The sequence below is a fragment of the Schistocerca cancellata genome, chromosome 3, assembly GCF_023864275.1.
Source record: "Schistocerca cancellata isolate TAMUIC-IGC-003103 chromosome 3, iqSchCanc2.1, whole genome shotgun sequence".
Lineage (NCBI taxonomy): Eukaryota > Metazoa > Arthropoda > Insecta > Orthoptera > Acrididae > Schistocerca > Schistocerca cancellata.
Genome location: NC_064628.1, coordinates 298,418,082 through 298,442,256, shown reverse-complemented (window position 1 = coordinate 298,442,256; position 24,175 = coordinate 298,418,082). Strand labels below are relative to the sequence as shown.

The 24,175-nt window shown below is 45.0% G+C and overlaps 1 protein-coding gene across 1 annotated transcript in view; it reads right to left on the bottom strand.

The window, feature by feature from the left end:
- Positions 1 to 24,175, bottom strand: part of LOC126174999 (rho-related BTB domain-containing protein 1) — a 527,665-nt gene that overhangs the window by 326,927 nt on the left and 176,563 nt on the right. The gene's annotated exons all lie outside the window — the stretch shown is intronic.

Genomic DNA, 24,175 nt, shown 5'->3' with positions numbered 1-24,175 from the left:
TTTGCATTTTCGTGGCGACGAACATGCTGATGTTGCCAGAATGAGATTTTCACTCTGCAGCGGAGTGTGCGCTGATATGAAACTTCCTGGCAGATTAAAACTGTGTGCCGGACCGAGACTCGAATTCGGGACCTTTGCCTTTCGCGGGCAAGTGCTCTACCGCTGAGCTACCCAAGCACGACTCACGCCCCGTCCTCACAGCTTTACTTCTGCCAGGACCTCGTCTCCTACCTTCCAAACTTAACAGAAGCTCTCCTGCGAACCATGCAGAACTAGCACTCCTGAAAGAAAGGATATTGCGGAGACATGGCTTAGCCACAGCCTGGGGGATGTTTCCAGAATGAGATTTTCACTCTGCAGCGGAGTCGGTAGAGCACTTGCCCGCGAAAGGCAAAGGTCCCGAGTTCGAGTCTCGGTCCGGCACACAGTTTTAATCTGCCAGTAAGTTTCATGCTGATGTTGTTTTTTCAGTTTCCTGAGGGTTGCGCAGTGGGCTTCGTTTCAGCATTGGGGAGGACATCAAACAGAATAATCCCTCAAAATCCCAGAAAAACGTCGCCATGACTTTACTGGCTAAGAGTGCGGTTTTGAACTTTCATTCGGAGGACGGATGATGTGGCTCCACTCCATAGATTGCCAATTTTTTCTTTTTCTTGGAAGTTTGTGGGAAGGACTATGGGACCAAACTGCTGAGGTCATCGCTCCCTAGCCCTACGCACTACTTAATCTAACTTAAACTAACTTACGCTTAGGACAACACACACACCCATGCCCGAGGGAGGACTCGAACCTCCTCCGACGGGGGGGGGGGGGGGGCGAACCGTGACAAGACGCCTGAGACCGCCACACGGCTTCCCGGCGCGCAACGTTTTCGGTTTCTTTCTAGTTCGAAGTGATGAACCCACGTTTCATCACCTGCGACGGTGTTCGACAAAAAAATTCTCACGATGAGCCTTGTAATGCGCAAGCAACTCCGCACATGTGTTCCTTTTGTTGTTCTTACGGTGTTCTGTTAGGCAGGGAGGAAACCAGCGGGCATACGCATTTGAGTACCCCGACTGGTGGAAAAGTTACAAGGAGGAACATCTCCTCGACAGCGAGGTAATTGGAGACGGAGCACAAGCTCGGATCACGGAAGGATGAGGAAGGAAATTGGCCGTGTCCTTTTCAAAGGAAGCCATATCTACATTTGTCAGGAGCGATTTGGGAAATCACGGAAAAACTAAATCTGGTGGCCGGACGCGGATTTGAACTGTCGTCCTCTAGAATGCGAGTCCTGTGGGGTAATTACCCTAATTATACCAAAAGTTACATTTCTATCTGAAAATTACCCACAGCCTACCCTGTAATAGATATGGATAAGACACTTTCGGATGTGGATAAGATATTTGCAGATGACTTGCGTAATTCTCTACAGCCTGACCAAGAAGATGAAGTAATATAACTAAGCACGACGGTTGCTCTTTATAAGATCGAGCATCGTTTCAGGTGGACATGAGGAGCGAAGTTATGTAATAGGACTGCAGTTGCAGCGTCGCACTGTTATAGTTACGTCGTATGCAATTGTTTGGACTGGACTCCATTTCGGTGCCGTGCATGAATCGGCCAATTGCGGAGTATTATTGCATGGCATTCAGGATTATCCATGATGTGTTCCCCCTCCTTCATACCGTTCTTTATATTCAGATGTGCAGTTTTATGGTGTCAGGGATATTCGGAATTAGTACCGCTGTGAAGCCGGCCCTAGAGCGTCCGCTTACGGGTTGTTAACGCTGAACGAATACCCGATATTGGCACCTGGAGGGCGTAATGCTAGGGCTTGTGGATTCGGTCAGCTGCGATTACTACATCAGAACTGCCGTCAATATTTGTTATTAGATGGCCTAATTGGAACGCAAAATTGATTTCGGAAACGTATTTTAATGCTATTCTCATCTTTCACATCAGACCGGCAGTAATGAGCACCGAAGATTTGACAAAATTAGAGGTCTAACCAAACGAGACACTTAAAGTAGTAAATGTGTTTTGTTATCTGGGCAGCAAAACAACTGATGATGACCGAAGTAGAGAAGATATAAAATGTAGACTGGCAATGGAAAGAAATGCGTTTCTGAAGAAGAGAGATTTGTTAACACCGAATACAGATTTAAGTGTTATGAAGTGTTTTATGGAAGTATTTATGTGGAATGCAGCCATGTATGGAAGTGGAACATGGACGATCAACAGTTTAGAGGAGAAGAGATTGGAAGCTTTCGAAATGTGGTGCTACAAAAGAATGCTGAAGATGAGATGGATAGATCATGTAACTAATGAGGAGATACTAAATAGAATTGGGGAGACAAGAAATTTGTGGCACAACTTGACTAAAGAAAGGGATCGGTTCATAGGACCCATTCTGAAAATCGAGGGATCACCAGTTTAATATTGGAGAGACGTGTGTGTTGGGGTGAGGGGTAAAAATGGTAGAGGGAGACCAAGTGATGAAGACAGTAAGTAGGTTCAGAAGTTGCAATAGTCACTCGGAGATGAAGAGGCTTACAGAGGATTAGCTTGGAGAGCTACAACAACCAGTCTTCGGACTTACGACCACAACAGAAACATCGACTGTCTTGATTAGACAAAAAGAAAAAAAGAATCCTTTTGTAACAACTACAGTTTCTTTATTCAATGGCCACCACTGTAAAAACCTCATTTAAACTTCCATCAGATCCATCCCGAGTTCGAGTCTCGGTCGGGCACACAGTTTTAATCTGCCAGGAAGTTTCATATCAGCGCACACTCCGCTGCAGAGTGAAAATCTCATTCTGGATCCATCAGATCTTTCTTTTGTTTTCGATGGGTATATGCGGAAACTGGTCTCGTTAAGACTGAAAATCCTTTCTGGATCATCTGTTACACCAAGTCGATACATTTTGTCTTGGACCAAATCATAAAAGTTGTAAATTAGAAATGGACCATGTCTGACATCCGTTCCAGCTTACGTGAGGTTTATGGTTTCTTCAATGCCAAATCATGGCGTATCTTAAAGTTTTGCACCAATCTTCTCCTCGTTTGTTATTAGTAAAAGCAGTGTTAAAGGTGTACTCAATCACATACATTTTTGTAGCATCTTTCACTTCTTCTTTTGTTAGTCTAAATTTCCGTTTGGACATACATTTCAACGAGTTTGCTAGTTCCACTTCATATTCTGGAATAACTGGCTTCCTTTCATATGTGCTACGTTCTTGTTCTTTGAGATGAGAAAATACTAAGTTTTATTTTCAGTTAGTTCTGTAGTCGACCTTAGTAACTGTTCCTTTGAATAGTACGATTTGCCTTTCTTGCATATAGAGCGTTTGCAGGTTCGGCACCTCAATCGATAAAAACGCAATCCTTATTGGATCAATTTGTTGTTCTTCTACCGCGCGGGATTAGCCGAGCGGTAGCTGGCACTGTAACTCAGCGTGTTTGTTCAGAGGGCTAGCTGCTCTCTGTAATAAAAATACTGAGTTAATGGATCAACAAGGAACTGAAATGGGTGTCTTTCGACGTCCGCCCCGAGCAGATAAAACGAACAAAATGAGATCGCCTGCACGGTAGCTCAGCGTGTTCGGTCAGAGGGCTATACTAAGGTCTACAGTCTCTTGGTAGTGTAAAAAATTAAAGCTTCTGAATCAATGAAATCAAAAGATATAACAAAATTATAACAAATATCTTAATACGCACAGACTCACTCGTCAAAACGTATAGGCTACTTCCGTTGACCTAGAATCATGGAATTTTCCAATAAACAAAGTTTCACAGTACGGCTAAAGGAAAAAATCCGAATATTGTTAATTTGCAATTACAGAATACGAAAAAAATATTTCTTGTCATCTGTTGTCCCACAGTTTGTCTGTCCGTCTATTAAGACGCCTTTTTTGGAACTTTGTGTCACATACTAAGGTATATCGTCCCTTGGTTGCACACAGAAACTAAGCTTCAAAGTCAGTGGAATGAAAAGACTCGGCGATTTATTTCACATATTTTACCACTCGCAGACTCACTCATTGAAAGCTAGAGAGTACTTCAAGTTGACCTAGAATCACGAAAAGCGCTAAGACGCAAAGTTTCACAGTACCGTACAAGTAAAGGGAAAAAATCAGAAAATTGTTAATTTATAATCTTATCACATGAAAGATATTTCTTTTATCATTTGCCGTCCGACTTCAAAAATCATTTTCGAATGTCTTAGAATTCTCGGGACCGACGTATTGCCAGTATCAATGTCGATAACAGGCAACAATCGTCGATACTTGGGATTCTTCAATGAACGAAGTGTCTATACACGCAATTAAGTTTGTACGAAAACCTCAGAGCGCGAGCCCTACTCGCAAGCGGCCAATTCTTTTTTATAACAACTGTCAATCTTTGCTTGAGATAAAGTTATCTTGTAGGACCACTCACAATATCATACGTGAAAATTAAATTAAAGCAAATGAAAATCAGCCAGTGTTTTCAAAATTCGCTTTTTATGTCCAAACATCTTATCATCTTATTTCCTGCTTAAATAACTTTAGGTGTAGGCTGATAACTCTGCAAAAAAATTTAGAAAAATTAAGTTAGAAATGATATGTTTGACTTTTTTTTTGCTAAATTTTCTAAAAGAAGCTGCTGTGAACATAAGAGGAAAATAATTTGATTCAAAATACGTGTAACTGCATGAAAATGATTGCTTTAACAAACATTCAGATTCATATGCGAGTGGTGAGACTGTCTATTAGCCGGTCGCTGTGGTCGAGCGGTTGTAGGCGCTTCAGTCCGGAACCACGTGGCTGCTACGATCGCAGGTTCGAATCATGCCTCGGGCATGGATGTGTTTGGTCTCCTTAGGTTAGTTAGGTGTAAGTAGTTCTAAGTCTAGGGGACTGATGACCTCAGATGTTAAGTCCCATAGTGCTTAGAGCCATTTGAACCATTTGAACTGCCTATTAATTACCCCACGTTTACCTGTCTAAAAATTACAGTAGTATACCCGAAACCACTTCAGCCCGTACGGTATTCTCGAGCTCTAACGGTATGCTTCCACCTGGTCTGAATTCCTATGGCACGCCGCAATTTATATTCCGTAGACTGGGAATGTAGGGGCCGATTATGGCGACATTTTGGTACAAAGTAGACAGTCACATTCTTGTTACGTTCTTGAGTTACGACTTTCTGTCGTAATTACTGAAACAGACTTGGTGAAATTTTACAGAATGATTCCTCAATCTTGGGAAGTCAAATGAAGTACTCTTACACGTCATTTTCACATCTTATGCAGCTAATGTTGCTAGTATAGTTCATTTATTAAATGTAGATTAATTCATTAGTCTCAATATAGTAAGAGCTGAAAGTGCAATTGTAAATATATTTGAGCGAAAGGGGAAATTTACTGAATTTATATCAAACTTTATTTACGTCAAACAGGAATCAGACCATGAAGTGAAGATACTGATGAATGGTATCTCTTAGAATAGCCTTCATGCCGCTTTTGGCACCTGTTAATAAATGATCTATGCTAATGCAAACTGAACTATTGCATCAACACACTTTGTTGGAGAATAAAATCCCGGTACGACTACGTGACAGTAAATCACATCAGCAAAATGTATGCATATAGCTCAAGACAGTAATGCATAGGAGAATCTAGAAGAGGCGTTTATCCAGCAGTAGAGGTCGGTTGACTGTCGAGGATTATGTTCAACTATACTCTGGTCGTAATTACTTTAGAATTAAATTTCGGCTGGACCATGTGGAGACGCGGAACAGAGTTGTCATATCCCGTAGAGGACACTTTGGTAACCTTACATTTTAGTAAAGTTGGTCAAAATCGCCAACTAGTCAATTAACTAATGTGGTATTGACATCAGAGTATTCTGGAGAGCTGCACTATGTTTTTATTTTAGTTCTACTTACATCCACAAATTATAAAGACGATATACAGACAGGACACGAAACTAGATTTCCTGACTGTGTTTTGTAATTTTCGACGTGCGCGAAACTTGCTTGTTACTGACTTCAAGTGCACACATTATGCAAACGAAATCTTAAGTATGTGTCATGTTCTGACTTGCTACAAATCAGAACTCTGTCACATATTTCTAACACGAGATAATTTGAATAAAAAATGACCCATAATGCTCCGGTCGTGCGTCGAAAGCTGAACGGTCATGGCCGGTCGATGTGGCCGAGCGGTTCTAGGCGCCTCAGTCCGGAACCGCGCTGCTGCTACGGTCGCAGGTTCGAATCCTGCCTCGGACATGGATGTGTGTGATGTCCTTAGGTTAGTTAGGTTTAAGTAATGCTAAGTCTAGGGGACTCATGACCTCAGATGTTAAGTCCCATAGTGCTTAGAACCATTTGAAAGGTCATCCGTTTGGTTTCATTAGTAGAAAGAACTATGTCCCCAATGTTGGCGATTGGAGCATTGTCCTGCAGCCAGCTTCAAATGCCGCTTCTCTAAATTTTCTCAGTAATGTTCGTCGAAGAGAATATCGCATTCCCTCCAGAGATTTTCATTTGAGTTCCCGAAGCGTCTCCGTAACACTCGTATGTTGTTCGAACCTACCAGTAACAAATCTAACAGACCGCTTCTGAATTGCTTCGATGTCTTCCCTTAATCCGACGTGGTACTGATCCCGAACACTCGAGAAGTACTCAAGCATAGGTCGCACTAGCGTCCTATATGAGTTCTCCTTTACAGATGAACCACATTTTCCTAGAATTCTCATAATAAACCGAAGTCGACTCTGCTCATCCGCATTAACTTGCATGTTTCTACACTTAGAGCTAGCTGCCATTCATCACACCAACGAGAAATTTTGTCTCAGTCGGCCGCGCGGTCTAGGGCGCCTTGTCACGGGCCGTGCAGTCCCCCCCCCCCCTTCCCCCGTCGGAGGTTCGAGTCTTCTTCGGGCATGGGTGTGTGTTGTCCATAGCGGAAGTTAGTTTAAGTTAGCTTAAGTAGTGTGTAGGCTTAGGGACCGATGACCTAAGTAGTTTGGTCCCATAAGACCTTACCACAAATTTCCAATTTTGTCCAAGTCATCTTGTATCCTCATAGACCCACTCAAGTTCGACATCCTACCGTACACCAAAGCATCATCACCAAACAGCCGCAAATTGCTGCCCACGCTGCCCGCCGAATCATTTATGTACATAGAAAATAACAGCGCTCCTATCACACTTCCCTAGGGAGCTCCTGACGATACCCTTGTCTCTGAAGAACACTCGCCGCCGACGAGGAAAACATATTGGGGACTGTTACTTAAGAACTCTTCGAGCCACTCACATATCTGTGAATCTATTCAATATGTTCGTACCTTCTTTAACAGCTTGCAATGGTGTGCCGTCTCAAACGCATTCCGGAAATCTAGAAATATGAAATCTGCTTGTTACTCTTCATCCATAGTTCACTACATATCGTGTGAGAAAAGGGCGATGCTTTCTAAACCAGTGCTGATTAGTGGACGTAAGTTTCTCGGTCTCAAGAAAATTTATTATATTCGAACTGAGAATATGATGAAGTATTCTGCAGCAAGCCGATATGAGGGTTATCGGTCTATGATTTTGCGGGCCCTTTCTCGTCCCTCTGATATACAGTAGTCACCTGCGCTTTTTTTCCAGTCGCTTGGGCGAAGATTCACGATAAATGCAAGTAAGGGGCTAGTGCCGCAGAGTACTCTCTGAAAATACGGGAGATTCTGGGGAATGCGGGAGAGGTGGCCGCCCAAGATGAGCCGGGTTGGGGTTTGTGCAGGCTTTGCCCGGGCACGGATGGCACCTGGCACAGGCCGGAGGGAGCACCGGGCCCTGCTGCTGCCGCAGCTGCACAGGGCGCCTGCGCGTCGCTCGCCTGCTGTAGCTGCAGCGACTGGGCACACTGGCGGGCACACGTGTGGCCGGCAAGCAGGAAGCGCGTGACCTCGCTCGCCTGCGGCGGCCCACGTGCGACAAGGTCACCCGCTGCCGGCCTAAATATAGCGCGCCCGGATGGTGGTGGGGGCAGCCGGGACCGTGGTGGGGCGCGCAGCGGGGGCGGGCGCGAGAGGGGGCGATGACCGCCGACGCCCCAATACACAGCAGCCGAGCTAAGCCGCTGCTACTGCTAGCCCAGTGCCCGCCGTCAACTATTTCTATGCGCTGGTGTTGGCAGGTGGGCCCGCATCTCGTGGTCGTGCGGTAGCGTTCTCGCTTCCCACGCCCGGGTTCCCGGGTTCGATTCCCGGCGATGTCAGGGATTTTCTCTGCCTCGTGATGGTTGGGTGTTGTGTGCTGCCCTTATGTTAGTTAGGTTTAAGTAGTTCTAAGTTCTAGGGGACTGATGACCATAGATGTTAAGTCCCATAGTGCTCAGAGCCATTTTTGTTGGCAGGTGGCTCTCTACAGTATTCCATGTTGCCAGGTGAATACTGGGAGAGTCATGCTATTAAAACTATTACCAGACACAGGAATTAATGTGACATCATTCTGAATGTCTTGTTAGAAAATTACTTTGCGCAGATAATTAGGGAACCAACTTGAGAAGGAAACGTCTTACAAGGGAACCTCCCCATCGCACCCCCCTCAGATTTAGTTATAAGTTGGCACAGTGGATAGGCCTTGAAAAACTGAACACAGATCAATCGAGAAAACAGGAAGAAGTTGTGTGGAACTATGAAAAAGTAAGCAAAATATACAAACTGAGTAGTCCATGTGCAAGATAGGCAACATCAAGGATAACGTGAGGTCAGGAGCGCCGTGGTCCCATGGTTAACGTGAGCAGCTGCGGTACGAGAGGTCGTAGGTTCAAGTCTTTCCTCCAGTGAAAAGTTTACTTTCTTTATTTTCGCAAAGTTATGATCTGTCCGTTCGTTCATTGACGTATCTGTTAACTGTAATAAGTTCAATGTCTGTGTTTTGCGACCGCACCGTAAAACCGTGCGATTAGTAGACGAAAGGACGTGCCTCTCCAATGGGAACCGAAAACATTTGATCGCAAGGTCATAGGTCAACCGATTCCTCCACAGAAAAACACGTCTGATATATTCTATACGACACTGGTGACGGCATGTGCGTCACATGACAGGAATATATTGTCGACCCACCTAACTTGTACATTTGGCGAATGGGTAAAAGGATTCTTCTACCTTGCCCGATTTAGGTTTTCTTGTGGATGTGATAATCACTCCCAAAAAAGTGATGAAAACATAAGAATTTGTCACATAAACTGAAAATAAAAAATTAAACTTTTCACTCGAGGGAAGACTTGAACCAAGGACCTCTCGTTCCACGGCTGCTCACGCTAACCACGGGACCACGGCGCTCCTGAACTGACATTGCCCTATATGTTGCCTATATTGCGCATGGACTACTCAGTTTGTATATTTTGCCTATTATTTTCATAGTTCCACACAACGTCTTCCTGTTTTCTCGATTGGTCTGTGTTCAGTTTTTCAAGGCCTATCCACTGTGCCAACTTACAACTAAATCTGAGGGGTGTGTGAGGAGGAGGTTCCTTGTTAGACCTCCTAGCAACAAACTTATCGAATCAGTTAATGTAGAGGAAGATATTAGTGCTCTTAAGGCTATGGTAGCAACTATGACTACGGATATTACAAGGAATGTTTAGAAAGGTAGGATAATATTTTTGCTTAGCAACAATGAAAGGATACAAATTGCAGAGTAGTCAGCATAAAATATTCAGTGCTGAGGAGGAAGGTGTGGAGCACAAATGGAAAAAGATTCAAAAGCATCGTTCAATACGCCTTACTTTTCCAGGAAAGGTCTTAAGGGATGGAAGAGACCCGCTGTGGTTTAATACTTTAGTGCTGTTAGATAACTGCTACAGACTGACAGTTATTGAACTATATGAAAAAAAACGTAAATTTTTTACAAACTACTGCGTGCACACACTTTATTCAACATGTAAACTTCACTACAGATATTCGGATTTAGGGTATGACGTGTTAGATTGCCTGCCATCAAGGGCGATGATGAGCCGCAGACAAATAGCGAAATTTCGCATAACCCGCTGAAATGTCGGAATATCGACGCTATCGATGACCTCTTGAATGGTTGTTTTCAGCTCAGCAATGACTTTGGAGTTATTGCTGTACACCTTGTCTTTAATACTCTCTCTCTTCTCAGCGATCACAGGCCCTGTAGACCACGCGCTGCATCAACGATCGGCTTCCACCGCCTTCTATCTCTCGCAGCCTCTCTCCACCCTGCGGAAATTCCTAATGCTGCGATGTCCTTCTCTACGTCATCTTTCCGCCTTGTACGAGGTCGGCCCAATGGTCTTGTTGCCTGGAGACTTCCTTCAAATGCTTTCTTGGTGATTCTGTCGTTTTCCATTCTGGCCACATGTCCAGCCCATTCCAGTCTCCTACTTTTTAATTTCTGGATAATAGTGGGTTGCTTCATTAACTGATAAATTTCATTGTTCTTTCGAATTCTCCATACGCCATTCTCTAGCACAGGTTCCCAGATTTTTCTCATTACTTTTCTTTCAAAAACATTCAGTTTTTCTCTTTCATTCTTTGTAAGCGTCAGCTTTCTGAACCGTACAGTACTATGGGGCAGATAGTAGTGTTGTATGTCTTCATCTTTGTGGTGATTGACAAAGCTTTACTTTTGAGTGGGTTGATTAGTGAGTACTGACATCTTGACCCTGAGGCTATTCTTTAATTTATATCCATTGTTATGATGTCTTTAATACAACCCGACAAAAAGGAGTCGCTTGTGTTCAGATCCGGAGACTAAGGCGGCCAATTGAGGCCCATGCCATTGGCCTCTGGGTGCCCCAGAAACAGAATGCGGTCCCCAAAGTGCTTCTCCAGGACATCAAACACTCTCCTGCTTCGATGGGATCGAGCTCTGTCTTGCATGAACCACATCTTGTCGGAATCATAGTCACTTTGGATAATGAGAATGAAATCATCTTCCAAAACCTTCAGGTACCGTTCGGTAGTCAACATTCCATCAAGGAATATCGCACCGATTTTTCCATGACTGGACATGGCACACCACGCCGTCATCCGCTAGCGTGAAGAAACTTCTCGATCGCAATATGCGGATGCTCAGCCCCCCACCCTCAAACGCGCCAATTTTTCTTACTGAAGAACCCATCCAAATGGATGTGAGGTTCGTCGTTAAACCAAACCATACAGTGCTTACTAATTCCTGTCATGCCCTGCGGCCGCAGGCATGCAGTTTGTTTCCTAATGCAGACCGTTCAGACGTTATGACGATCTTTTTGATATGTAGTTCAATAATTGTCACCCTGTACATAAACAAAACGAGCCTCGTCACAACAGAGAAAAAGAAATATGCGACACTGGACGATCCGACCTCTCGCAGCATAACATCGTTGTACCACTGCATTCAGTTAAGCGATAAAGGAGGAGAATCTCGCCCAACTCTTCTTCAGTAAATCCCTCTGTTCTACCTGCGTAGTTGAGCGCCTCACAAACCAAATATCATCATCATCTCTGCACTGCTATGTATCACTGATAACGTAAAATAAACACTGAAGGGAATACAAAGCCAAGGAATAGCTGAGTAGTGTATGGAATGCAAGCTTGAGGGGAAGTGTGACGCGGGTATGACTGTAGTCAACAGCCGTGAGTGACTGGAGCAAGTCTGTCGCATACCGTCAACATTTGCACGGTTGTACATATACTTTCTTTGCAAAAGATAAATGGGGTACAAAATCAAGAACTCCATTTACTCTGCAATAAACCGCCAGTTATCACGGGCACCTAATGGCAAAATATTCAGAAAAATCCCCGAACAATCTCCAAAATTTTGTCGGTGAATTTGGGTCCACTCTGTAATCGAAGGTATGCCTAGTCATTAGTTCTGATGCAACAGTTATATTCTTTTTCCAAGGATGTTCTTGGAACATACTGAAACAATGTAATGTGAGGTATCTCTCATTTTCCCAGTGTCGTACACTCATGGTCATAAATTAAGGATAATTGCAGAATGTGGTGCCACACAATGTGGCACTACACGAAACTGGCGCTAGTAAAATAGGCACACAGAGAACGCACACGACACAGATCTGTAAGTCCACGCCGGCCGTTTTGACCGAGCGGTTCTAGGCGCTACAGTCTGGAACCGCGCGACCGCTCCGGTCGCAGGTTCGAATCCTGCCCCGGGTACGGATGTGTGTGATGTCCTTAGGTTAGTTAGGTTTAAGTAGTTCTAAGTTCTAGGGGACTGATGACCTCAGAAGTTAAGTCCCATAGTGCTCACAGCCATTTGAACCATTTTTGTAAGTCCACAGTATTGGTGATGTTGAGAAAACCGTCCCGAAACACGTGTGCTACAAAACGCCTCTGTTTCCTGCGCATGTACCCCTAAATCAATATGGGATATGATCACCATGCACATGTACACAGGCCGCACAACGAGTTGCCATACTCTGGATCAGGTGGCCGAGCAGCTGCTGGAGTATAGCCTCCCATTCTTGCACCAGTGCTCCTGAAGTGTCCTAGAGATTTGAAGACGTGCAGCGATACGTCGACCGAGAGCATCCCAGACGTGCTCGATGGGGGTTCGGTCTGGAGAACAGGCAGGCCACTCCATTCGCCTGATATCTTCTGTTTCAAGGTACTCCTCTACGATGGCAGCTCGGTGGGGCCGTGCGTTATTATCCATCAGGAGGAAGGTGGGACACACTGCACCCCTGAAAAGGCGGACATACTGGTGCAAAATGACGTCCCGGTACACCTGACCTGTTACAGTTCCTCTGTCAAAGGCATGCAGGGGTGTACGAGGACCAATCATAAACCCACCCCACACCATCAAATCACGACCTCCATACAGGTCCCTTTCTGGACATTAAGGGGTTGCTATCTGGTCCCTGGTTCACGCCAGATGAAAACCCAGCTAGAATCACTGTTCAGACTATACCTGGACTCGTCCGTGAACATAACCTGGGACCACTGTTCCAATGACCATGTACTATGTTCTTGATACCAGGCTATACGGGCTCTCCTGTGACAAGGGGCCAGTGGACTGTACCTTGCAGTTCGCCGGGCGAATATATAATGTCTGTTCAGTCGTCTGTAGACTGTGTCTCTGGAGACAACTGTTCCAGTGGCTGCGGTAAGGTCCCGAGCAAGACTACCTGCAATACTCCGTGGTCGTCTGCGGGCACTGATGGTGAGATATCGATATTCTTCTGGTGTTGTACACTGTGGACGTCCCCTACTGTAGCGCCTGGACACGTTTCCTGTCTGCTGGAATCGTTGCCATAATCTTGAGATCACACTTTGTGGCACACAGAGTGCCCGTGCTACGACCTGCTGTGTTTGACCAGCCTCCAGTCGCCCTAGTATTCTACCCCTCATAATGTCATCAATATGTGTTCTTTGAGCCACTTTCAACACGCAGTCACCATTAGCACGTCTGAAAATGTCTGCACACTTGATCGCTGCCCTGTGCTCATGCACCAACACACCTCTGCGTATCTGGACTGCTGCCAGCGCCACCGTACGACGACCGCAGGTCAAATGCACCGCATGGTCATACCCCGGGATGATTTAAACCAGCAAACCACCCACCAGAGCGTTATTTCACCATGTACCCGCATTATCCTTAATTTGTGAGCATGAGTGTATGTTAAGTCTGTATCAATATTCTGAGGACGACTTGTAATTATGGCATGTACGAATTCAATGTAGTGGCACGTTTCTGTTATTATGGGCGTTTTGGGCTCAGTGGAAGAAATAGAACGAAACCGAATGCTGTTACACAACTAATACTGTAGAACAGCAAAGAGAGAGCCACCGAACTTAGCTTGTCCAGCTGACGAATGGATAATCAACAGTGTTGTAAGAACTCGTCGCAGTTCAGCGTAGGTCGTTGGCATAAGGCTGCAATGAGGAAATAGATTGTGCTTGAGTGTTGGACACGGCCGTTAAGTATAATGAATAATTAATTTAAATACATTCAACTCTCTTTCGCCAAAAGCACCACGACATTCTTTAGAAGCATCGCTGTAAAATACCAAGGTGTTCATAAATAACCAGCGTGAGAGTAATTAATGTGATATTAGCAGTTGCGCATATGCTTGCCCTGTCTGCAGCTGCTTTTGTGTTTCCTTTACACTCCGTATCACCTCTCTGTGTTATCCCTACGGCGGTGGCGCCGGTAGGCCCACACAACGTCAACCTCAAGGGCATCTTTATGTAATTAGTAGCTGCGCAGTGCAAACATACACAGTAAATGGAACTCCGGTAAGTTTGCTGATAAAACAGTAGCTCTCTGTCCTAGTCGTAGATAACAATACTATTCTTGCTTATCCACTTCTAATCACCTAGAGGTCAACGTCTAAATGTGCATTTTGATCTTGTTTACTAGATCGTACAATGCAGCGATTGGGAGGTAATATTCAGCGTTCCACTGTCTGTCATGCACTTTCAGGTAGCACTTCACGAAGCGAGGAGCCGGCCGGTGTGGCCGTGCGGTTCTAGGCGCTTCAGTCTGGAACCGCGTGACCGCTAAGGTCGCAGGTTCGAATCCTGCCTCGGGCATAGATGTGTATGATGTCCTTAGGTTAGTTAGGTTTAAGTAGTTCAAAGTTCTAGGGGACTGATGACCACAGACGTTAAGTCCCATAGTGCTCAGAGCCATTTGAACCATTTTTAACGAAGCGAGGTGCTGCACCAATACATCGTGTAACTAGAGGTGTTTTTAGCATCACAGATAGTTGCACAGTTGTAGTGCTGCTGCATTTATCGCAATTTTCAATCCAGTCTATGATTTAGATCAGGAAGAATCATGACTTACGTACTCGTACCAGAATGTTCTTAACAAAATATCCACAGATAGATACTGTGTTCGTCGTTACACAAGTGATCACAAGTTTCAACCAGTGCAGTTATTCTGCTAGACATTAATACTGCACTCTACCCCATACATCATTGTTTGTACGGTATTACTAACAAAAAGAGAAGGAACTATGTTTAGGGTTTAACATAGCATATCGCGTCGAAGATGATGTCATTAGAGGTAGAGCCAGATTGTGATTGGGGGAGGATGGGGAATGAAATCGATTGTACCCTCCTAAGAGGAACCATCCCGACATTTGCTCCAAGTGATTTTGGGAAGTCACGAAAGCCTATATCTGCATGGTCGTGGTGGTGGTGGTTGCGGGGTGGGGATGTGATCTGCTGTCCTCTACAGTACCAGTCTTGATAGCGAGTGGATGCGCCTGTCCTTTCACCTAACCCACAACACACTCTAACTGTTCGTTTGTGAGGTAGATGTCAAACACTGAACGTGCTACAAGAAACAATGGAAAAAAAATTGGTTCAAACGGCTCTGAGCACTATGGGACTTAACTTCTGAAGTCATCAGTCCCGTAGACTTAGAACTACTTAAACCTAACTAACATAAGGACATCACACACTTGCATGCCCGAGGCAGGATTCGAACCTGCGACCGTAGTGGTCGCACGGTGCCCAGACAATAGCGCCTAGAACCGCTCGGTCACTCAGGCCGGCAAACAATGGAAAATCCAGGATGGAATGTAACAATATTTTGAAAAGGATAGTTGCTACACACCAGACAGCGGAGATGCTGAGTCGCAGACAGGCACAACAAGACCGTCAGAAAGTGAACTTTCGGCCAAGACCTTTGTCGGACATGGAAAAAAAAGAAAAGAAACACACACACACACACACACACACACATACATACAAAATCGCAGCTCACACACACATCTGACCACAGTCTCTGGCTGGCCTCATATTACTGAACGTGTTACGTACCTTCGTGAAATGTCAGTGTCAAGACGCGCCCGTTCATTCAACTGAGCGCGGAAGCTTCCTATAATATAATACATTTTCAATCTGACACGTTTTGCCACATTATAGTGGTCATGGCATCGTTTGTCGTCGACTGTTCAGTGTCTTGGACGTACAGAATACCCATTGTTTCTGTTGTGTAGTGGATACGCTGCTTGGGATAAAATGCCACTACTGCCTGTCATATAAGCTAGCAAGCGCATGAGTTTTGACCAGTTTCCCCTGGGACATCAAAAAATGTTCAAATGTGTGTGAAATCTTATGGGACTGAACTGCTAAGGTCATCAGTCCCTAAGCTTACACACTACTTAACGTAAACTATCCTAAGGACAAACACACACACCCATGCCCGAGGGAGGACTCGAACCTCCTCCGGGACCAACCGCACAGTCCATGACTGCAGCGCCTTAAACCGTTCGGCTAATCCCGCGCGGCCCTGGGATATCCCCAGGCGCCATTCGGAACGTACAACTAATGAATTCTGGCAAAGAAAAAGTTGATAGTTTTGAGTCGAGTTCCACTCTTTTCCCCGAAAAGGATACTAATTTCTAGAAATATCATGCAAAGAACATGTAATGCAACAGCTGTTGTGACGAATCTGTATACTGCAAATCGACCAAACAGAGTGTTATATAGGAATGCGCTAGGTGACGACCAGTTTGGCTTTAGGAAAAGTAAAGGGACGAGAGAGGCAATTCTGACGTTACGGCTAATAATGGAAGCAAGGCTAAAGAAAAATCAAGACACTTTCATAGGATTTGTCGACCTGGAAAAAGCGTTCGACAATATAAAATGGTGCAAGCTGTTCGAGACTCTGAAAAAAGTAGGGGTAAGCTATAGGGAGAGACGGGTCATATACAATATGTACAACAACCAAGAGGGAATAATAAGAGTGGACGATCAAGAACGAAGTGCTCGTATAAGAAGGGTGTAAGACAAGGCTGTAGCCTTTCGCCCCTAGTCTTCAATCTGTACATCGAGGAAGCAATGATGGAAATAAAAGAAAGGTTCAGGAGTGGAATTAAAATACAAGGTGAAAGGATATCAATGATACGATCCGCTGATGACATTGCTATCCTGAGTGAAAGTGAAGAAGAATTAAATGATCTGCTGAACGGAATGAACAGTCTAATGAGTACACAGTATGGTTTGAGAGTAAATCGGAGAAAGACGAAGGTAATGAGAAGTAGTAGAAATGAGAGCAGCGAGAAACTTAACATCAGGATTGATGGTCACGAAGTCAATGAAGTTAAGGAATTCTGCTACCTAGGCAGTAAAATAACCAATTACGGACGGAGCAAGGAGGAAATCAAAAGCAGACTCGCTATGGCAAAAAAGGCATTTCTGGCCAAGAGAATACTAATATCAAATACCGGCCTTAATTTGAGGAAGAAATTTCTGAGGATGTACGTCTGGAGTACAGCATTGTATGGTAGTGAAACATGGACTGTGGGAAAACCGGAACAGAAGAGAATCGAAGCATTTGAGATGTGGTGCTATAGACGAATGTTGAAAATTAGGTTGACTGATAAGGTAAGGAATGAGGAGGTTCTACGCAGAATCGGAGAGGAAAGGAATATGTGGAAAACACTGATACGGAGAAGGGACAGGATGATAGGACATCTGCTAAGACATGAGGGAATGACTTCCATGGTACTAGAGGGAGCTGTAGAGGGCAAAAACTGTAGAGGAAGACAGAGATTGGAATACGTCAAGCAAATAATTGAGGACATAGGTTGCAAGTGCTACTCTAAGATGAAGAGGTTAGCACAGGAAAGGAATTCGTGGCGGGCGGCATCAAACCAGTCAGTAGACTGATGACAAAAAAAAAAAAAAATTGAAAAGGATCATTTTGTTTATAATCCGAACACTGTGTTGGCATTAAGGACAAGCAACAATATTTTAAAACTTCGTGGCAGATTAAAACTGTGTGCCGGACAGGGACTGCAACTGCGTACCTTTGCCTTTCACGAGCAAACACAGCTTTACTTCCTCCAGTGTCGCATCTCCTACCTTCCAAACGTCACAGACGTTATCCTGCAAAACTTTTGGAGCTTGAACTCATGGAAGAAAGGATATTGCTGATACATGGCTTAGCCACAGCCTAGGGGATGTTTCTAGAATGAATTCAAAAAAATGGTTCAAATGGCTCTGAGCACTATGGGACTTAACATCTATGGTCATCAGTCCCCTAGAACTTAGAACTACTTAAACCTAACTAACCTAAGGACAGCACACAACACCCGGTCATCACGAGGCAGAGAAAATCCCTGACCCCGCCGGGAATCGAAACCGGGAACCCGGGCGTGGAATGAATTCACTCTGGAACATTTTATTATATACTAGCTAGAAAGACCCGCACCGCATAGTCCTTATTTTCATTTGTTTCCTGAGAACATTCGCAGGACGTAGTAAAAATGAACATTACGGAAACCATAAAAAATAATTCAGACTGAAAAGTAGTCTCGAATTCTCAAAAATATTTTGAAGTACTTTTAAATCCAACTGAGAACTCAATTTAGTGATCGCGGTTCGATATAATACGCCGGTTGATGTGGGAGAGATCAGAATTACGCCAATTCAAGTGGGAGGTACTTGAGCACTGGTACTATAGTCCTGATCTCTCTCCATGCGATAATCAGGCCTTCTGTCCCTCTAAAGCGGCCTCCTAGGCTCGATGATTTCTTTCGGTCGAGGATGTGGAACAGGCAGTTACGGACTTCTTCACGCAGCAGGACACAGTATTTTACCAAACGGATATCTTCAACCTTGTGAGTCGGTTTGATGATTGTCTCAACGCTGACGGCGATTTTGCCTGGTTGGGAAACCGATTGTGGATTGTACTGTCGTCGAATGGAAACGTCTTGATCACCCCTTCTACACCTTCGCATTAAAAGAACGGTACTTCCTCAATATTTCGAATTATAGAAGAATTAAGAGCATTACTCACACAACAAAATTACATGTCCCTCTGCCTACTAACATTTGGCGAAAAATTCATTTCGATATCTTGAGCCGTTCATGAAATAGTAGCATTGCAAGTATTAGGTGATTCACCCTCTAGTCTAGATGGAGGTAACTAAGAACAGCGCTGTTCTCCGCCACCTACATGTCAACTGTATGTTACGCTATTCACTGCGGTAGCAAGAGACAATGACTCAAGATAGCGGCCAAGAATCCCAGATAAACAGAAAGCAATTGTTTGTGTATAATTCCGCCAGATTCGCGAGGCGTCGCAAGCTTTTCCAAGGTCCGCGAGAAGGAAAAAAAAAAAAAAGAAAAGCTATCGCCCATCGGGCAAACATGACGCGCTGATCGTGACGGAGAGGCAAACACGCGATACCGGCGGGAGCACGTCTATTAATGTAAGCCGCGAGATTAATGCGAACAATTAAGTCCGCGGTCTGCAGGCCGGTTCGCCGTGCCGTTACGTAACGACCCGCCGCGCCGTTTACCTGCTGCTGCCCCATGGCCCTAAGCCGCAGCAGTTGGCGCCAAAGCTGCTGGTAGTTTTCTCACTACAGGCTGGAGAGCGCTAGAATCATCACACGACCTTGTGCTGTGTGCCCGGAAGTAGCGAAACGAGCAGGTCACCTAAGCAGGGGCGAGGCGGCCCCCTGGTGGAGCGCTCCTCAACCCTTTATTGAAGTTCAATTGAATTGTCTGGATGCGTCATGTGGCAGTGCCTGTTCAATGTAGTGCTGATTTCCTGTTAATGTTACTGAACCCTTTGCTTTCATTTGCTTTTATTTTATTTTTTTAAGAAGATTTCTTAGGCTGAGATGTAGACAATGTGTCTACCTCATTCGTATTATACAATGAAGAGCCAAAGAAACTGGCACACCTGCCAAATATAGTGTAGGGACATCGCGAGCACGCAAAAGTACCGCATCACGACTTGGCGTGCATCGACTAATGACTGAAGTAGTGCTGGAGGGAACTGACACGATGAATCCTGCAGGACTGTCCATAAATCCGTAAGAGTACGACGGGGTGGAGATCTCTTCTGAACAGCATGTTGCAAAGCATCCCAGATATGCTCAATAATGTTGATGTCTGGGGAGTTTCGTGGCCAGCGGCAGTGTTTAAACTGAGAAGAGTGTTCCAGGAGTCATTCTGTCACAATTCTGGACGTGTGCGGTGTCGCATTGTCCTGCTGGAATATGCCCAAGTACGTCGGAATGCACAATGGACATGAATGGATGCAGATGAACAGAGAGGATTCTTACGTACGTGTCAACTGTCAGAGTCGTATCTAGGCGTATCAGGGATCCCATATCACTCCAACTGCACACGCCCCACACCATTGCAGAGCACCAGCTTGAACCCTCCCCTGTTGACATGCAGGATTCATGGATTCATGAGGTTGTCTCCATACCCGTACACGTCCATCCGCTCGATACAGTTTGAAACGAGACTCGTCCGACCAGGCAATGTTTCCAGTCATCAACAATCCAATGTCGATGCTGAGGGGCCCAGTCGAGGCGTAAAGCTTTGTGTCGAGCTGTCATCAAGGGAACACCAGTGGACTTTCAGCTTCGAAAGCCCATATCGATGATGTTACGTTGAATGTTTCACACGCTGACACTTATTGATGGCCCAGCACTGAAATCTGCAGCAATTTGCGGAAGGGTAATACTTCTGTCACGTTGAACGATTCTCCGAAGAGAATCGTCGTTGGTCCCGTTCTCGCAGGATCTTTTTCCTGCAGCGGGATGTCGGAGATTTGATGTTTTCACCAGATTCCTGATATTCACGGCACACTCGTGAAATGGTAGTATGGGAAAATCGCCACTTCATGGCTACCTCAGAGATGCTGTGTCCCATTGCTCGTGCGCCGACTATAGCACCACGTTCAAACTCCCTTAATTCTTGATAACCTGCCATTGTAGCAGCAGTAACCAAGCTAACAACTGCGCCAGACACTTGTTGTCTTATGCATGCGTTCCCGACAGCAGCGCCGTATTCAACCTGTTTACGCACCTTTGCATTGAATACTTAAGCCTATACCAGTTTCTTTGGCATTCAGTGTGTTATTGTTTCCTTATAGCATTTCTTGTGTACAAGACCTTGAGCGTATTTTATGTTAATTTTATTATTCTTTTTTGACGCCAGGTATACTTATTGTTTATAAGCCAGTTCTTTTTATTATTAGGGTAATATATATTCAGAATACATACTAGTGAACCTGACAATGCTTCGCAATTGCTACATATGTATGGGATTTGGATATACGTCTTCTTCTCTCCCCTCTCTCTGTCCATCTCTTCCTTCTCCCCCTCTCTTCGTCCATCTCCTCTTCCTCCTCCTCTCCCCTCCTCTCTGTGTCCATCACCTCTTCTTCCCTCCTCTGTGTTCATCTTCTCTTTCCTTTATCTCTCTCCTCCCTCCTCTCTCTGTCTGTCTCCGCCTCCCCCCTCTCTGTGCCCATTTCTTCGCTCTCCCCCCAAGGTCCATCTCCTCTTCCCCCCCCCCTCCACTCTCTGACCTTGAGCACCGTTTATTGTTATTGCGAGCGAAACCTCAATTGGGAAGTGAAGTCACTGAAAATGGATGGGTGAATCGGTTGGGATCATTTGTGTATGGGGGTATGAGGGAACTTTCCTGCTGCTGGATCTGTGAAGACAGTAGCTTCAATCAAAGTATTTCGCACAGTTTTAATCTGCAAATGGGTAGTGTGGTGTCACCGCCAGACACCACACTTGCTAGGTGGTAGCCTTTAAATCAGCCGCGGTCCGTTAGTATACGTCGGACCCGCGCGTCGCCACTATCAGTGATTGCAGACCGAGTGCCGCCACACGGCAGGTCTAGTCTAGAGAGACTCCCTAGCAATCGCCCCAGTTGTACAGCCGACTTTGCTAGCGATGGTTCACTATCTACATACGCTCTCATTTGCAGAGAGGACAGTTTAGCATAGCCTTCAGCTACGTCATTTGCTACGACCTAGCAAGGCGCCATATTCAGTTACTATAATTACTTCAAGAATGTATTCTGAACAGATAATATTGTGAATCATGTACTGTCAAGAGCGACGTTCATCATTAATGGATTAAAGTTAAGTATCAAACTAATTACGTCCGCTTTCTGAATTCTCATTCCTTGTCATGTTCCAGACCTCACGCCAGTATAGTTCTTCCCTCCTCACACAAACCTACGTGAGCTAAAACGCGTGCATTTCGGCCTCCACTCGTAACACGGTGTTGGCTCTTCTGCTAACACAAAAAGTAGGACTTCAAAATTTTGGACGATTCACATTCCTTAGTAGTATTTTAATCATAAGCCAATAAGTCACAAATACGTCTTTCCTGTTTTGCGTCAAAGGAAGGAAAAAAAGGGCACATAGTTGTGTATACAATTTTGTTTAAAATTATACAGTGTGTCCCAACAATGTTGTGACAAACTTCGAAGGAGTGTAGATGGTGTCTTGAGGAACAACTCGAGGACAGGGAGCCGTGTTCGGAAACGTCATCAAACGACACTACAAAGTGTCGAAGGTATAGGTGCCAGCCCCTGCCACTAGTCCACCCCTTCGGCAGCAAACGTGACTGTACGGTAACCGACTGTCTCGCAATGGTGTTCGTTATTCAGTAATTGCGACTGGTTGTCACGATCGCCGGTGGAGAAGATAGCCCCAGCTGCTGCGTAGAACGGTGTTCTACGAATGCAATGCTCTGTTGCCTTGCCACCGTCAGGTGGCTGGCGGAGAGCAGGTGTAAATGTAGATTCAGGCGTGACAATTGAAGAAATGCCTGCTGTAGTCTGTAGCTACTGCGGGGTGTTCTTATGAGCAACTGAATTACACGATGTATATATGCAAATTCAAGCGACGAATTATAACTTTTACCAAGGTCCGCGCTAACGAATACGCCACCCTGGAGCAGTGGTTCTGCACAGCTGCACGGGACACCTCTCTCCTCAATGCAGAAGCCCATTCACCCCTCAGCCCACCTGGTTGAGCCGTGTATCGACGCGTGATACACCTTGTGTTTAAATTGCATTGGTTTTCCTTTTCTTCCCCTGACATGTTTGTTTGATATGTTGTCTGTCATTAAGTGGCTGCTTGGTTGTCTTTTCCCTCTGCTATCGATAATTGCGTTTTGCTTCCGGGAAAGTGCTATGGAGGAAGTGTGATCTTTGACAGGTGGGAACTTCGTGCGGTGGCGCGGAAGTAAGGGTGTGCGCTCAGAGAGTCTGGTGGACCAGAGGTGGTCGGTTGTACCGAGTCGCCACGTGATGTACGTCGGTTGTGAATAACCAGCGAGTCGAGTTGACGGAAGAGCTCCCTGCGTGTTGGTTGTATACACAATCGCCCCACGAGAAGTTGCTGTTCATTTCACCTTGGTGGGACGTTAACAAGCTTCTTTAAGTCCTCTGTTTCAACACTGGAGTTTAAAAAGGAGACACCTAACATGAAAGGGCGGTCACTACCCGTCAACGTTGCAGAGAAGACGTGAACTCCGGTGACAGAGCGTGTTGTCGCGTGACCGTGGCATGTTGGGTACACTGGCGACGCGTGCGCGGTCGGATGTGTGGATCCTTGTCATCGGAGGTCGTGTAAAAACTATTCGAGCATAATTGCAAGTTAAGTTAGTGGAAGGTTTATTCATTAAGTAACAAGTTTGCGTAACCAGTGTCTCTTCTGCCTTGTGGCCACCGGCGATCGGGTTTCCTGTCCCCGGCACCGGTGTAATTGAAGACAGTGATCTTTCCTGCTCCTCTCGTTACTTCCCGATGGGAGGTGTAGTTTTGGCAGTTTAGTTGTTTCGCTATTCTGTCGTGTGTTATGAGTAAATACATGTTTCTTGTCGGTTGATCATGTGGTCGCTCATTCAGGACTGTGTTGTGTAATGTTTCCTTGCACGAGGTTAGCTCTAATTCTGTCAGCAAGTTAAGCCATCTTATTACAAGTTTTCGCTGGCTAAAAGTCGGTGCAGTGACCAGCCTGAGAGTGGCAATTGTGTTAACGAGCGTATTTAAATTGGTGAGTATTCTGCCTAGCCTGAGCACCCCTGAGCGGGTGATTTGTGGCCGCCTTACACGGGTCCGTCATATGTTATGTTCTAATGATATTCCAGGACACTTTTGTTTAAAAACTTTTTTAAATTCCTCCATTCCTTTATTGCCATTAATCGTGTATTTGCTGAGATCTTTGATTTTTTTTAATGGCGGTGTTGGTAGCTTCACTATCTCACCGTACTTTATTAACAAAGTTCTGTATTTACTTTAGGAGCCTGTTTACTAATGTTCTTTAAATTTTTTAAACTGTTGTATTGCTATAAATTATTTGATTGCCGTTAGCGGCGTGTTTTGAAATGTTGTTTATTGCCGTACTGTTACTTCTATTTTTTTAAAAAAAAGAATTTCTTTTAAAA